Below are 17,894 nucleotides of genomic sequence, written 5' to 3' on the forward strand. Positions count from 1 at the left end.
GAAGACTCCCGAGATAGCATGTACAGGATGGGGGATGTCTAAACTCTGTGACATCTTTTCAGCATCTGGAAGGGAGTGTAAAATGAGGGGCAATTACATCATCTCTTGGCCTCTCTCCTCCTCTCCTCCCAGCTTAACACCTGGAAACAAGATTAATATCTTGCTGACTTCAGATCTGCCACAATCTTCTGTTTGACTTTTATTGTATGATGTCATTATGATCTCATTTTGAATGGTTTTTCCAAGGTAGTGGTGGGTGTACATTTCTTGGGTGGTGACTCTTCTTAGATGCTCTTGGAGAACAGCATCAAACTCAGCCATCAGCTCCACAATTTTAAGGAAGTTTCCATTGTTTGGCACATACAGCTGATCTGAAGTGCCACGCAGTGCTAGGTTTTGGGTAGCAAGCACTCTCACAATGGCAATGTGCCTTTTCAGAACATTTTGTCAGTAAAGAGACTCTGATGCAATCTTCTCTTGATGCTGATCATCTATGGTGGTCTTTAAACTTAGTCTCATATCAAGCTCTTTCCACCTATGGTGATTTGCTCTCTGGTGATTTGCTGCCTTCTCATGGCATGCTGCATTTCTAGCCAGATTTTTCCAGTCCTTTCTTCCTGTAGAACCCAGTGTGGCTAGAACATTAGACTGGAAGAGTTTGCAACAAAAACAGTATGCAGCATTCTGGGTTTTTGATTACAGAAGCCATGACCTCTCCACTTTGTCACCATTGGGGATTTCATGCCAGTAATGTGTTGGATGGAAATTTCTATTTTCATTGTCTTTGGGGAACATGAAGTTTTTCACTTGCTGTGGCTCATGCAGTATAAGGAAGTCCCTCAGGCTACTGCTCAAGTGGGTCCACAGTCCTGGATCATGTAGACTTAAGGAACTAAACTCAGCAGCAGCTGTTTCTTGCACCTCCGCCACACTCTTCTCTGATCTACACTTTTCTTCAGGAATGTGCATGGTTACATCCATTTGAGATGGAGATATGGATGCTGCAGTAGCTGCCAGGTCACCGGCACTCTGACTAACTGGAAGATAAGGCATCTCCTCACCACTCACATTGTCACTGGGGCTGGAAGGCTCACTGTGAACATTTGTGTCTATGTATCTCAGGAGAGCTCCTTCCTGCTTAGACAGAAAAGCTTTCTTTGCTTTCTTTCTTTTTCTGAATGCTGCCCCAGAGGGGCGTTTTCTTCTTTCACTCATGACTGCTGTTCTGTGCCCGCTAGAGTGACTCTCAACACTCAACTGAAGGGGACAAATAAGCAGGCTGGTAGCAAGGCCTGAGTGAGGGAAGATATCAGCATCTTAAGGGCCTAATTGGCTCCTACTACTTCAGTTGACTGCCTGTTCTCCTCTAGTGGGTTCAGGGAAGCAGCAGGAAACCGGAAGCTCCCTGAGAAACTGGTGTTAATCAGTACAGGCTCCTGGGGGTGCTAGAGAGATACATAAGAGGCCCCTCCTCCTCTCTCCCCCTGCAGCTCCTGCTGCTTTCTATTATTTCCTCTCACCTTGTCTCCTGCCTGCTATGTCTCTTGTGCCCTCCTTCCTCTAGCACAGCACTCCACCATATCTGTGCATCTAGAGCAGAGAGAATACATATGCGCCACCAGCAGACACAATTTTCTACACACTGGGTCCTAGTAGCACCCCAGCCCCGGGTCCCGTGGTTCGCTTCATGGTAAGGCCAGCCCTGCTGCTGCCGCCAGTCCATCCTCAACTCTACCACTCACCCTTGTACATAGGTCCAACAAAGCCTGAGTCTGCTGGCCCTCATGTGACAAGATACTTGTCTGTTCTCCTAAGCTTTGAGTAAAAAAAAGGGTTAGTAAGCAGGGATGGTTTGATTAATCTCCAAAGGTTGAATGGGAGAAAAAGATAAATCTTAAGTAATGAAGTTATGTTTTTCCCCACCATTTTTGATGCCTTGCAGCTAAATATTCAGTTTAATAATCAGGTAACAAGCAATAATTTTCCTTAAAATTATCTTATGTCCAATTCCAAGACTTATTGTCTTTAGATTGTTTTCCTCTCCCTTATCCACACTAGTTATGCAGTTCTAACTCCCAAAATAAATATGAGTGTTCTTTTTGCTTCACTTTCAGGTGTGCAGGAAATTAGGGTAGGTCCATACTTACCGCGTGGGTCGACGTGGTGAGTTCGACTTCTCGGAGTTCGAACTATCGCATCTAATCACGATGCGATAGTTCAAACTCCCCACGTGCTCCGGTCGACTCTGGAACTCCACCACCGCGAACGGCGGTGGCGGAGTCGACCTTGGAGCCGCGGAGTTCGACCCCGCCGCGTCTGGACAGGTAAGTCAGTCGAACTAAGGTAGTTCGACTTCAGCTACGCTATTCGCGTAGCTGAAGTCGCGTACCTTAGTTCGACACCCCCCCGCCCCCCGGTAGTGTAGACCAGACCTAAGACTTTTGACTGCACTACTTCTTTCAGAAAGAAAGTTTTCAGTCTTTAGTGCTCTGATGAGACACACAAATCTGGAATACAACGGATTCCTGAGAATTTATATTCTCTCTTTGTTCTCATGCTGTTTTCAAAATGTTATCATTTAAGTGTGACAGTTTTAATACTATGGATCTTCCAGGTACAGAATTTCCATCAATCTTATGTGGAATCTATTTTAAAAAACCTGATCTTCCATATATATTTTCACCACCCAGTTATATAAAAAAATCCAAACAATTCTCATTTCCCCATATTTTTCAGTAATCATAGTTGCCTATTTTTACAGACATGGGTATCACTTGTAAACACCTGTGTGTTAGCTCTGGAGCCTTAGCTTCATTTAGTAGGCTAGGACTTGAGTGATTTCACTCACCATTGTGTTTTCCCCCTGACACACATCTCTATTCATTCATTTATTTTCTTCAGGATTGTTTAATTATAAGGTATTTGGTCAAATATATGTCCACTGCAGAATTGCTCCTCTAATTTTGCTTCAGTTTTTTTAATAAACATTCTTAGAAAGGAGCATAGTGTTGTTCTTTCCTTGTGCCCTTTTAGTCCAGGAGATTGAACCTGATACATCTAAACATCTGATCTTAAGCCTGTTTATAACTTATAGTAGTGTAACTCATTAATGTATGAGTTACAGGATCTCTTTGGTGCCCAATCCACAGAGGATATTGGTTTGCTACAGCTTTCAAAGAACCTGGCTCCTTAGCTCAAGCTGTAGAGACTTATGCTTGTAGCTCTGGAGGCCCCCTATTCACTCTGTGATGTCATCAAAGATGGTGGCTCTCATAGTAGCTCATATTGAATATAGAACTTGTTTCTAATCTGAAGACTGCGAGCAAAGATAACCAAAATATTCTTTCCTTCTGACTATACAACACTGAGCATAAACAGAATTTTCTCGGAAATAACTTAAAAAATATTGCAAAACCAGATGTGAATGTCTAATTACTCAAATAGGAAAAGCTGGTCTTCTTTTTCTGCAATAAAGTCACACCCTGATTAGTTTCTATTAAGAGATTCACCTCCTTCTTCATGAACACGCAGAGATATTCTGGAAACAGTTGTCCCATTTAAATTCTAAATCGTTCTTATGCTAACACTTGTAATCCTTGATTTAAAAATACAAAACACTACTTTCTGATCCACCATATAATCATTAACATATGTGTCAAGCAGAACTCCATACAAGACTTGTTAGTACTTAACACACATGCATCATGCAGTGCACTGAATGTATATTAATTCTTGGTGGCGTTTTCAACATATTTTCCTAATTTCACTAAAGAACAGATCTCACTATTAATCCTTACATTCTCTGACCCTAGATTGAGATATGCATTTTGCAATCTCTCTACCACCCTTTAAAATATCTAATCTTGTCTGATTTTATTAAGTGGAGAAATATCTAAAAGATACAATAGTCATCCTTAAAAAGAGAGTGTCAATTTTAGTTTTGATAGATAGAAATGACATATAAGGTTACATCAGGATATTCAGTATTTTCTCATCCAAGACATTATCCAAGTTAACTGGCAAGTTTTCAGGTATGATCATAACTTTTTTACAAAAGAAAATACAAACATGTAATGCAATATCATCAATCTCCTAAACTATAAATGCCATTGAGTGTAGGATCTGCATGTTATATGTTGTGAACATTGTAGACTGACATTAACAGTGAAACAGCATCAAAGAAGATACAGCTAGATAAGTCATCTCCAGACACAGAGAGCATGCTGAAGAATCTCAACACCACCACATAGTTTTCAGTTTATAAAGTTAGGGAATTTAGAACAGGCATTGCTATCTGTGTGTCTCATGCCAATTTTACTGGAGCAAATCCAATATTACTGGCATGAATGGCTGCAGTATGTCCCCAATACACCTGGGGGCGGGGGCAGGGAAATACTTCAACAACCCTGATTATGGCAGTGGTATAACTTCTGTGGCAGAAAAACTGTTCTGCACAGATAAATTCAATGTGTTGCTTTGGCAGTTGACAGCTGGCATGGAGCAATTGATCACAATGGAATTGGCATGATAAACAACAGTGAACTTATGTTCTTCAATAAGTCTCTGGATCATAAAAAAACATATTTCACTCATTGCCAACCTACAAGCATCTTCTTGGAAACATCAATATTTATAAGCATACTCATTGACAGTGACTTAGTCTGGATCTGATATATTTGGTACAACAGAGTAAAATTTCTTAGGGTGATTGTCTACACAGATCACGAAATTGTGATTTTGACGTGGTTGTGAAATCTGGAGGCACTATGGCAGTCACAAAATGCTTGCCAAGTTTCTCTTGTTCAACTGTATGTGGGTCATGTATAACTATGAAAGAAAATTACCAACTGGAAAGACCTAATATGTAGAGAATCCATGTTGATTTTTAATTAAAGTACAGCTCCACTGAGCAGAACATGCTGTTTGTAAGGATACATGACAGACATCCCAAGAGAGATCAAGCTAACCAGAAAAAGGAATTCCAATGATTTACTGAGGCAAATTCGGAAGTTGTATAGTGTTGATTTGATGAGCAAGAAGGTATTTATTTTATCAAGATAGCATTTAATGCTAGGGCACAGAAGAGAAAACTTTAATACAGTAGTCATAAATGAAACAGATGCAACAAGAACAAAACATCGCTAATAATTATAGCAGGGGTCAGCAACCTTTCAGAAGTGCTGTGCCAAGTCTTCATTTATTCACTCTAATTTAAGGTTTTGCGTGCCAGTAATACATTTTAACATTTTTAGAAGGTCTCTTTCTATAAGTCTAGAATATATATCTAAACTATTGTTGTATGTAAAGTAAATAAGGTTTTTTTAAAGGTTTAAGACGCTTCATTTAAAATTAAATTAAAATGCAGAGCCCCCTGACTGGCAGCCAGGACCCAGGCAGTGTAAGTGCCACTGAAAATCAATTTGTGTGCCGCCTTCGGCACGTATGCCATAGGTTGCCTACCCCGAATTATAGCTTTAAGAAAGTGACAAAACCAAGTGTATGTGTATGCTCAAGGTATCTCTAGGAGAGGAGGACTTGACCTACCCAACCCACTAACCCCATCCTAAAAACATTTAGGCTACTTCTGGGTATGTTGCTTTGGATATGTACAACTAATGACAGACAAAGGTTGGTGGTTAGCTATGTTCTATGACAGCTGATTTGCCAGATCTGCAGTGATCAAAAATCTCCTTTGACCTGTTTAGTTCATTCCTACTCTCAGTAAACACTGTTCAGATTAGTTTTCAATAAAGGAAGAAAAAATCACCTGCAAATATATTGAACTATGACAAGCAGGAAGATTTTGTGGCCAAAAAAAATATTTGCTGGTGATAACCTAACATTTAATTGTATTGTTATATGCACTTTCTGATTCCTATACCATGGACTTCCTTTTTGCAGTCCTGCTCAATTAGCTCCACCTGATCTTCTATGGATTTAATTTTACTCTGTTTTTTCCACTCATTTTTACAAAGTATGAAGAACTGAATTATTAGCTATTTTTCATGTCTTCCCTTCTCTACCATCTTGCCATTCTATCTTCTTCGTAGCATCCATTTGTTACATTTCAAAGAGAGAAATACCAAATGTAGATCTGTAGGTGCCTTTATACAGAAGGGGGTTAATATTGTTAATGACCATTCCAATTAACTCTGTAAAATAAAACAATTGAATAATTAATGACTTTGTTTTGTGAATTGGTTCAGAATTAGTAAATGTAGATAGTACCGACACTATTTCCACTAAATATGATGAGATGTAACATTATATCAGTGTTTAACATTAGCCAAACATTTTTCAAACTTTATGTCCACACCAGGCCTGCAAGTCTATAAATCCTAGTTTCATGATAGACAGACTCATATCTATGAACACCTAAAAGTGACAATAAAGGAGGTATCCTCATGCAAATACTTCCTTTCCTTCCATACTCCTCTACTCCAGATTTGCAAACACTTTTTATAATACATACAAAGATAAATGGGAATGGCAAGGATCTTTCAGAGCCTGATGAGATGCCTATCGCTCTTTTCATCTTTATATCTCAAAGCATTTTACAAATGAGGTCAATATAATTATCCTCATTTTACAGATTAGGAAACTGAGGCAGAAAGAAGGGACTCCCCCAAGGTCACTCAATAGGCCAGTAACAGGGCTAGGTATAGAACCCATGTCACTGGAGTCCCAATATATAATATTGGAGGTCTTGTAGTTCAGAAGAGGAAAAACTGAAATTGCAATCCTCTAAAATGGTTTTCCCGAATATGGTATTATCCACAACATTTTGTCTCTATCATTCTATGGTATGATCCTGTTCACTTTCTGTCTGAATTTGAGCTCCTCATCCTAATCTACATGACCCATAATGGATAAAGATAATTCATTATCTCAATGAACTCCTCCCCAATAACAACAATTGCACATCATGGTCCACCAGTGCATGGTGGACGAACCCTGGTTTAGACTCTTGGGGCTGGATTCTCCAGTCCACTAAGTCCTTTGTGTGCTGCTAAAGCCAATTGCTGTGTCATCCATCCACCATGTCAGCTATCCAGCCTACTGCTGATATAAGGAAGGAAGGCGTGTGATGAGAGCCATCTGGGTGTAAGGAAGGTGTTGAGTTATGCTACACCCAACCCTCAACTGGTGTAAGGTCACTGAGACACCTTACACCAGTGGTGTAAATGATAAGCACATAAGAACATAAGAGCTGCCATACTGGGTCAGACCAAAGGTCATCTTGCCGGGTAGCCTGTCTTCCGACAGTGGTCAATGTCAGGTGCCCCAGAGGGAATGAACAGAACAGGTAATCATCAAGTGATCCATCCCCTGTTGCCCATTCCCAGCTTCTGGCAAACAGAGGCTAGGGATACCACCCCTGCCCATCCTTGCTAATAGCCATTGATGGACCTATCTTCCATGAACCTATCTAGTTCTTTTTTGAACCCTGTTATAGTCTTGGCCTTCACAACATCCTCTGGTAAATAAGCGTTCCTCAGTACTTCTGACTTTTGTGCTCGGGTCAGGCAGTATGGGGACAAGAAACCACAACTGGCTCCCTGATGTGCCCCTTCATTGAAATGAAATGAGAATCTAGCCCTAAGAAACAGAATGCAGAACATTTTCTATGGCAAAACTGCTTAGCAGGAGATATTTAAGCTCCAACCTGAACATATTCAGATCAAAGTGTATATCAAAATTAAATTAAAGCTGACTACATGCGAAAATGGTTATGAAGAATGCAAGACTGCTAAGGAGGAAAAAAAGAAAAGAAAAAAGGATTGTTTGAGATTTTTAACATATGGAGGATGGGTACAATCACTGGCCTTCTTAAGGAAGTAGTGTTCAAAGGAATGATTTCTGATTCAACTAATGGTAAATTACAATACCAGGCTGCTGCTGAAAATAATCTGAATGATTCCTTAAAATGAATCATCCTAAATACACAATTTTTAGGATAGAGCACAAGAGAACCTGCTTCTCCGTGAAGTATTTGTGCATTAATAGATGCTGAGGATGTTCAGTAAAGGTCACATTTAATTGCTCAACACATTTTTGGTGTATATTTTATAGATGTAGTATTAAAACTTCCTACTAGGGAATGGAATTATAAGTTTAATGCTGCAAGCAGCATTGTTTCAAGCAGGGCCGCCCAGAGGGGGGGGCAAGAGGGGCAATTTGCCCCAGGCCCCGAGCCCCACAGGGGCCCCCACGAGAGTTTTTCGGGGCCCCTGGAGCGGGGTCCCTCACTGGCTCCGGGGGCCCCGGAAAACTCTTGCGGGGCCGGGCGCAGGAGCTTCTTCCACTCCCGGTCTTCGCCGGCGGGGGGTCCTTCCGCTCCGGGGCGGAACGACCCCCCCGCCGGCGAATTACCGCCGAAGCGGGACCCGCCGCCAAAGTTCAGCTCGGTCTTCGGCGGTAATTCGGCGGCAGGGGGCCCTTCCGTTCCGGGACCCGCCGCCGAAGTGCCCCGAAGACCCGCGGTGGGGGCCCCCCACCGCCGAAGACCAGGCTGAACTTTGGCGACGGGTCCCGCTTCGGCGGTAATTCGGTGGCGGGGAGGCCCCGCCGTGGGTCTTCAGGGCACTTTGGCGGCAGGTCCCGGAGTGGAAGGGCCAACCACCGCCGAAGACCCCGGGCCCCCGGAATCCTCTGGGTGGCCCTGGTTTCAAGTTTTGTGATTTAAACATGTCCAGCAAGACAACAATGTTGCACTGATGAGTGCTGTCACAGGGTTCTCCATTCGCTGCTGCGGTAGCTCCTCCTTCTGGGAAGTAGCTCTCAAGGCTGATGCCCCCCTCCGCAGTTTGCACACAGTCACTCTGACTCTGATGTGCAGCTCTTTTTGCTCCAAGACCTGCAATGTCCTCTTCATGACTTAGCCCTCCAGCTAGGTCACTCAGTGTTCCCCATTCAAGGGTTCAGTCCATCAACAGTCCCAGGAAGTCTTCTATTCACTGCCCTGATGCCATTCCCTTGGTAGCTGCAAGGGGAACCTGGGGCCACCTTCTACTCCAGGTTACAGTCCAGGGACCCTCAGCTCAACAGTTCTGGGCTTCCTCTCTCTGCCCTCACTGTTCCTTCCCCTGACTACTTCCTGGTTCCCCGTCTCTCTCTGGCTGTACCAGCTCCAAGAATCCTCCTTATTCTTCTCAGGAAATGACTGCTGCCTTCCCCCACTCCTAAGATGGATAAGTGAAAATGGAAAATGTTTATAACACGTTCATAAGCTGACCCTATAATTCAGGGATCAGCAAACTTTGGCTCCGGGGCCATCTGAATAAGCTGCTGGTGGGCTGAGATGGTTTGTTTACCTCGAGCGTCTGCAGGTACGGAGGTAACCCTAAGTAAACAAAGAGTCCCGGCGCGCCAGCTGCTTACCCTGACGAGCCAGAACAGCAACTGGTGGGGAAATTTTTTTGGAGGGAGAAGCTGGGATTCAGGAGATTAACCCGTGACCACCCCCCACATGACCCCACCCCCAGCCCAGGACCCCCACACTCTCCCCATCCCATCCCTTCCCACCTTATCTGGGGAGGATGTCTCTCTGGCTTGGATGGAGCTCCTCCAGCAGACTGGGCAGCGTGGCCACAGCCTGCTCTGGAAGACCAGACCAGGCGGTGCGGCCCCAGCATGTTCCAGAGGGCTGCTGGGCGGCATGGCCACAGCGTGCTCTGGTGGGCCAGGCAGCACGGCCAAAGCCTGCTCTGGGGTGCTGGGCTGAGCAGCATGACTGCAACCTGCCAGCCCCAGGGCTGCAGCTGCTTCGGAGGCTGGGGGGAGAGCAACATGGCCAGAAACGGAGAGACTCTGGCCCCATCTCTTCCCTTCTGGCTCTGCTGGCTGTGCTGCCTCTCCCTGCTTCCCCTGTTGGGGGGAGGGGCTGTGTCCCACCTCTCCCTCTTTATACCCGTTCATAAGCTGACCCCCTTCTCTGGTGCTTCCCTTTTTTACTAAAAACATTTGGCATATATATATATATATATATATATATATATATATATATATATATATATATATATATATATATGGTAGTTCTTTGCTCTCTGGCTCTTCTTCCAGGTGCAGCCTGGGCAGTTAATTGGCCTACCAGGCCACCTTAACACTTGTCAGTCCTGTATGGGTGGGCATCCCATCACAAGTGCCAAAAGCTGTATGATCTTCTGTAATCAAACTCAGGCTGAAGATCTGGGGTCTCTAAAAAGAAGTACCAATACATTCACATGCATGGATTTTCAAAAGCTCTAAAATACAGTGGTAAGTGCCCAGGTGCGTGTATACCATATTTCCATGGGATTTAAGAAAGTGTTAGAAACCTGCCTTGGCTGAAAATCTGGGCTGATTTTTGTATGGACAAGAGATGGTAGGAAATGTGCTTCTGTGCAGAAAGATCTGTTGTGTGAGATCCATTTACTCATCTCTGTCTTGAGGATACACTTATTATGGAACCCTCCTTTCTTTTTATATTTTCAGTAAGGCAAAGGGATACCACAGAGATACTGACCTGAGGCAAATATTAAACTCTCCTATTCTTTTGCTCATAAATATTTCTAAGTTAGGAATGTGTGCTAAGGTAAATTTGCTGTCCTAGAAATGAGGGCAGAGGTAAAAGGCAGAAAGTTTAACGGTTAAGGGAAGGGAAAGATGAAAGCTATGGGGAAACAATGTTGCTAAGGGAAGGGTGGCGTTGTGGGATGGGGAGGTGAGAAATATACCCTAGAGAAGTCTTTAGCCAGGAGAGAATAGAGCCATGGCCATGCTGCAAGGAGGTTCTTCAGGATACTGGGAACATGTAAGTTAAGCATTGTAAGCCAACAGAGTGGAAGGCCCATTTACATAAGAAGTCACCCAGTGGGATGTAAAAATCAAAAGGGAGGCAGCACACCAGAGGATAAGCTATGGGGTTTATCCTGACTAAGTACAGACAATAAAATTTGGGGGATATAAGTAGGGGCTTACAAATTCACAGCTGTGAAAAACACATCATAGACCGTGAAATCTGGTGTTGTCTGTGAAATCTGGTCTTTTCTGTACTTTTACCGTGTACGATACAGATTTCACTGGGGAGACCAGCATTTCTCAAACTGGGGATTCTGATCCAGAAGGGAAGTGGGGGGGGGGTTGGAGGGGGAGGGGTCAGAAGGTTATTGTATGGGAGTCATGGTATTGTCACCCTTACCTCTGCAGTGTCTTCAGTGCTGGATGGCCGGAGAGTGGTGGCTGTTAGTGAGGTGCCCAGCTCTGAAGGCAGCGCCCCACCAGCAGCAGCACAGAAGAAAGGCTATCCCATACAATGTCATCCTTACTTCTGCGCTGTTGCTGGTAGTGGCGCTGCTTTCAGAGCTGGGCTCCAGGCCAGCAGCTGCTGCTCTCCACCACCCCAGCTCTGAAGGCAGCGCCAGCAGCAGTGCAGAACTAAGGGTAGCAATACCACAACCTCCCCTACAATAACCTTGTGACCCCCTCACAACCTCCTTTTGAGTTAGGACACCTGCAGTTTCAACACCATGAAATTTCAGGTTTAAATATCTGAAACCATGAAATGTACAATTTTAAACATCCTATGACCATAAAATTCACCAAAATGGACCATGAATTTGGTAGGGCCTTAGATATAAGGAGAAGGCAAGGAAGACACTGCTTTATCCTGCACCCAGAGAGTAATCAGGCAATGCAATTACTTTAACCAAAATAGGATCACAACTTGCTGACTAAAATGCTGCAGAACTTAGACTGACACATACTTCTTCCTGTGCCTCTCATGCATATTGTATTGCCTGGCATTTCCACAAGTTCTAGTGATAGTAAAACAACCCTCTTCATCCATACGGATGTCCTCTCTGAGCAATCAGCACAATCCTCTATCTATCAACCACCTTCACTCCCACCTCTACCAGAAGTTAGCAAGGCTAGTGCCCCCTCCGCAGTTCAGGTCTCCAAGTAGTGGAGCTGCATGTCACAACACATTCTTAGGCAAACAACCAAAAGGCTGAGGAAAAAAAAAAGTAATCACTTTTAGTTCATTCTCTCACCACTTATTACATACCACTGAATCCCATTCCTTCTCTCTTCTGCTCCCACGATACATCCCTTTCTCCTACTGTGTTTGTGTTTGTTTGTTTGTTTTTAAAGATCACATTTGGCATTGCACTCAATTGTCTTATGTCCATTTAACTAACCTGTTTTCCACACACCCCCAGTGGAATGTCTCAAGTTCCCAAAAGCCAGACTTTCCAAAGCTGCACAAATATCTGAGCACTCCAACACCAATGTGTTAATGACGTAGATGGCTCCTGACTATGCAAATCTTACAGGGATTTGACCTTGCCCAGTTTGAAAAATTCCAGCTGGATGCTTATAATCTTGGCCATTCTCAGAATGTCCCAAAAGTTGGCATATTCAGTCCATGGTACAGAGTCATCAGCAACTATAGCAATAGCAATGAGATGCAGAAGTGCTGTAAGAGAGATGCCACTTTTTCTAGCCCCAGCATTATAAAAGCTTAATTTTTTTTGTTGTGTGACGGGGATCAGTGTCCACCAACTCCAAAGGTTAATGTTACACCCTCTCTTGAAAATCACTTAGACTTAGACTCTTGATTGGGTGCTCATTTAGACTCTTAAGAACTTCTGAAAATTCTATCACAATTGAATTCGCCTCATACAAAACAGATCTAATTCCCTTTTAAAAGCACTGGTTCTCAGTTCTCAGCTTTTTCAAGGTCCAGTTATCAGTTTTAAGTTTCCATAATTTCTCTCTTTGGTTTAGTTATCCACTGAGAAGGGGAAAAATCCAAATATGGGTACTGATTTTTGTAGGACTTGGATTTCAAGTGGAACATTATAAGGTCTATTCCTATTGCTTAATAAAAATGGCATCTGATGAAAATCATTAAAGTGATCTCAAAATATAAATTCAAAACACCTGGTCTATTTATTCCTCCAGCAGCACTTCAGTACCATGAAAGATAGAATATAGTACTGAAATCTTAAACATAATAAAAAGCTTTCTAAATGAAAAACACTGATGAATCATATCTCAAAACTCAGAAGGGGAGATTAATCAACAATCATTCATTTTAGAACAGTATTTTCACTGTCGTAGTGATGGTGCTGTAGTATCTGGTACAAGATCATGAATTTAGAGCCTTTTTAACATATTCTAATGTATTAATGTACTTAGCGCCTTCTCATTTCTTAAGTTATTTATTTAAAACAAAAATAAACCAAAGAAAAAACTGGCACAGTAGGGTGAGACAAAGTCCAGATTCAAAATACTGGATATAATGTTCTTAATTTTTAGTTCTAAACTGTTGTTTATATGTTATTACACAACACACTATTAGAGTGCCAGCATCTACTCCAGCAGTGGCTGAACTTTAGTAATGGATGAGGCAAGTCCAGTAACTTGCTTTGTAATTCTTTTGGAAGAAAAGAATTATATAGTCATCAATAAAACCTCTTAAATGTGTTGTAGTTAACATTGCAACAGAATTCTCCAGGTAGTCACTATACTAAGTACACCATGATAGTTTTATATTTGCAGAGGAAAATATTAAAAGTAAGCTATTGTAAAATAAAACTCAAAACAGAAAACAAACATGCATATGGCATAAATCAAGATTAACAATCCTGGACACATTGTATAAAATTATAGTGACAAGAGAAAGACAGCCTGTAGCAATGCATGAGTACTTTTCCATATTACTTGATCAATTGTGTCTTTAGGTCAGGAAGTTGAACTTGCTATAAAACAAAGAGGGTATTAGTAAAGCAAATCCTCAGTACAAAAAGTATCTAGTCTCTACATTTGGAAATAGAAACTTCAACACAAATACTCCATACTGAAAGTCATTTAACCCAGACATGTCAAATCTACCCTTATAAAACATGATTTCTGTGTGCCATAGTGTTCTTCATATTTTTAGATACATGGTACAAGAGCAATAGAATAAAATGGTTGCTTATCAACCTTTACAACAATTTAAAAAATCTTATAGAACAATGTCAGCAATCTTATTTGTTCACAAGTCAGGGCACATCAGTTTACCAGTAGATGAAATCATTAGGAAGACAGCGGTGTAGGTGGCTATCAAACAGGAAGAATTTAGAAAGGAACTTAAGATTGGATGTTCAGCTGGAGAATTTTGATGGAAATATGACAGTGTTTTAATCAACTGGCACCGAATACCAGAGACCGCTAATTCTGCAATATGTAAATAGGAATATAAACAAGAGTCATATTCTGATCTCTGGTATGTAAATATGGAATAACTTCACTGAAATCAAGATCAGAATCAGCCCCACAGACATTTTTCCAGCTTAATTGAATTTGGTTAGTTCAAAATGTATTGGTAAATAACTTCAGAAAATACAGATTGGTCTGGAATTAAATATGGTTTTCAATAGCATTACACCCAGTTCATAATGATTCTTTTATTCTGATAGTGGAAGCAAGAGTTGGGTTTAAGCACAGAGTGCACATTACTAAAAAGGATGTTAAATAATATACCTACATGGAATTGAAGGAGACTCATTACTGGTGCAATAAATTATCCACAAACTATTTGGCAATACTATATCTCACTGTCTGCTTCTATGGCTTCTCAATACACAAATATCTTATCTATGAACTCAAGGACCTTAAGACAAATATTCTTGAAAAGCCATCAATCAAAGGAAGGTTTGGAGAATTGTTTAATAAAAGACCTGTATAAATCTTCTAGGTTTATCTTCCTAAAACAGTGATTGCTGAACAAAACAAAACAAAAAGTATATGAAATTTTGTACAAGTCACGAAGCCTTTCAGTTTGAAAAAGTCACCTGACATATACTGAATTTACAAAAGGCACTCTGCAAAAACAAATATGAAAGTGAAATATCACTTATAATTATGTCACACTTGCCCTAAGGCTAACATCCTAGTTACTGCTTCAAGGGCAGGGGTTTAATACCATTAAATGATTGAGTTTTAATTCTTTCCCTCTGGTATTTCCTACTCTGGGATTTTTATTATTGTTAAAATTAATTTAGTGCTTGTGAAAGGTACCATACAGACGTCCCTGGAAACTGTGGACCAGATTATTTGCTCCCTGACACAGTAGCCTTAACATTCTCATAGCTTTGAGTCATCTGAGAACTAGTCTAAAACTATACCAGCTGGCCACTGAAAACACATCAAAAGACAATTTTGGGGCCATGTTAAAACTGGGCATCTGGAAGGCTCCAATATTGTTCTGAGAATTGCCTGAGCCACTCAGTACTCCAGCAAAGCGTGTGCAGCCTAGTAGTACAGTGAATTTTTAAAAACACTTTTACACCATGAAATAAGTACCATAAGTGAAAAAACCTTAAAGACAGAATTGGCTGAATACAGCAAGTGTATTCACGTATATTTACTCTAATATGAATTATGGATCAGGCCTCAACTGGTGTAAATCAGTGTAGCAGTCTTATGAATCTGTTTCAACGGTATATGTAATTCATTCTGTTTGTTTCAGTGAATATTCATACTTCTGTTTTTAAACAGGAAAATCTGTCATAATAAAGTCTCAAGTATTTGTGCAAACATATACTTATAAAGCCACCTTGAAATCTCTTGGCTTTTCATTGACTATAAAAAAGTGTTAATCCTCCTAACAGAAAATAAATTTCATAAGAAAGGGACAGGACACACACTAAGAGCTACAAATAGAAACTTGTGGAAGAAATATTTCATGAACAACCCACAATATGAAATATATTTACTTACAGAATTCATTTTTAAATGAGCACATTCATAATAATTAAATTCTGTTTATTAATAATTCAGTGGGCAGAAAAAGGTCTGAAATAATCAAATAAATTATTCACTGCAAAGAGTTTGCCCAGATCTAATTACAGCCATCAGTCACCATACAATGCTCTGTACTTCTTGAAATATTTTTCCCCATTATAGAGACTTTCCATCTATTTGAATTCAAACAATGTTTTAAGTATGCAGTTTCCATATTTAGACTTGCCAATGAAGAAAGCAATACAATATAATGATACAACAATACCACTTCTCTTTGAATCACTATCCCATCCCTCCCAGAAGGTAATTTATCTTGATTAGGAATACCTACCAACTTTAAAAGTTGTTTTTCTTGATTGCATAGACTAATTCCTATATACTTTCATCCAGATATTACTGGTTTATAGATGATACAGTAGGAGACTTTCATATTAAGGTAGGGATCTATAACAATATTGCACTATAGCAATAATAGTGAACCTTTTTACTCTTGAGTGCTACAAAACAACACACAATCTGATTTAACTAAAGTATTGAATGACAATGTGTGTGTGATTTCTGTTGCTGATTTTATCTCTACAGGTTTTCAGCCTGTGGGAAATATCTGGTCACTTTCAAAGTCACACAAATAACTCTCATCAATCACATGACTGAGTGCATCAGAGCTAATTGGTACCTGGAGAAAATATAGAACAACAGGAATATGGATCTAAACCATGTTTATCTTTCCTGTGTAAAGCAAAACTCCTTTAAAATGGGCCTCCCTGCCTCTCTAACACCCCATGTGGGTCAAAAGCATGAAGAACATATCTCAGTGCCAGAACACTGAAAATAACATGCCAATGATATCAAAGGACAAACAATAATGTGAGAAGAGAAAGGGGATACTCCTTGTCATAAAACTATTCTGAGAATTTTAATGTCTCTTACAGAGTACTTGAATGGCCCAACAATCAAAATCCAGTTGAACTGGAAGCAGTCACAGAAATATTGCAGTATATTTGTAATTCTGAGACTAGGGAAGACTTGAAAATTAGATATGGGATTTCCCCTGCTTGGTAAATATTGAATATGTTTAAACAGAATAATTACCACTTGTCGCATCATCCATTTCAAGAACAAAACTCAAATGTATTTTTAAAATGGTATTAAAATACTGTAGATGTTTTAAAACCTTAGGTTTCCATTTCGGAGCAGGGGCAGAATCAGTAGTGCTACCTGCTCTTGGTGCAATCTCTCAAGGGCTCCAAAGTTTTCTTCTGATTGGCCCTCTTTAATTCACTTGCAATTAGACCAGAACATAAACTCTTAGCCTTAATTGAGTATATTGGCCCCTGAACTCCAATGCTTTTAGCTCATTGTCAGTTTCTTAAAGGCAGCATGGCATGAGACTGTTACCCCTCTTCTATCACAGGTCTTTCTACCTCTAGTTCCCTCTCTGTTCTCCTCTATTTATAGCTGGGCATGTTTTCTTTATTAGTCACAGCTGTGGTGCATGCCCCTGGGATTGGCAGTTCCTGCAGTTGTGCGGTGGGGGGGAGGAGGGTAAACAGCCTGTAAGCTCATCTCTTTTCTTCCTGTGCTTAGTATGGGGTTTGTACACAAAACCCATCCCTTTAGTGTTTCATGATGAACTGGATCAACCTAATGAGTGATCAGAGGACCAAAAATACATGCAGCCTGGCCATTTTAACTCTTTAGAGTCATCAGGGCAGGTTATCAGCTGATGTAAACTGTCATAACATAACTGAAGTAAAAATATGGCTAAGTCATTTAAGTTAATGGAGTTATGGCAATTTACACCAGCTGATGATCTGCCTCAACAAACTATTGATTTGTCATCAGACAGGTCAGACAGAAAAGTGAAGCAGTGCTACCAACATGCTTCAAACCTCAATTTTCACCAATTCTGCTGTTTAAAAATCATACAGGATTTCTGTGTTCTACCTTTAGGGATACAGTAGACTAAGAGCTGATTCAAAATTTCAGTTTAAAACTATTTTAAAAAAAGATTTCTAGTGGAAACGAGATAGGTAGGGTACTTAGACTGCCTTCAATTTTAAATCTGGGCAGAAATGCATGCGGAAAATCAGGTTTAATTTGTGCCCACTTGAAGAGGA

At 40.9% G+C, this 17,894-nt stretch overlaps 1 long non-coding RNA gene across 3 annotated transcripts in view; it reads right to left on the reverse strand.

Moving 5' to 3' along the window:
* LOC120406710 overlaps positions 1 to 17,894 on the reverse strand; it is a 194,005-nt gene that overhangs the window by 137,346 nt on the left and 38,765 nt on the right. For 2 of the 3 annotated variants that reach the window (XR_005599512.1, XR_005599513.1), the window contains exon 1: positions 16,993 to 17,182. The exons of the other annotated variant lie outside the window; for it this stretch is intronic. This is a non-coding gene — a long non-coding RNA (uncharacterized LOC120406710). Of the gene's footprint in view, positions 1 to 16,992; positions 17,183 to 17,894 lie in introns of those variants that run through there. 3 annotated transcript variants of the gene reach the window in all.

Source organism: Mauremys reevesii, linkage group 5 (genome assembly GCF_016161935.1).
Source record: "Mauremys reevesii isolate NIE-2019 linkage group 5, ASM1616193v1, whole genome shotgun sequence".
In the NCBI taxonomy this organism is placed as follows: Eukaryota; Metazoa; Chordata; order Testudines; family Geoemydidae; genus Mauremys; species Mauremys reevesii.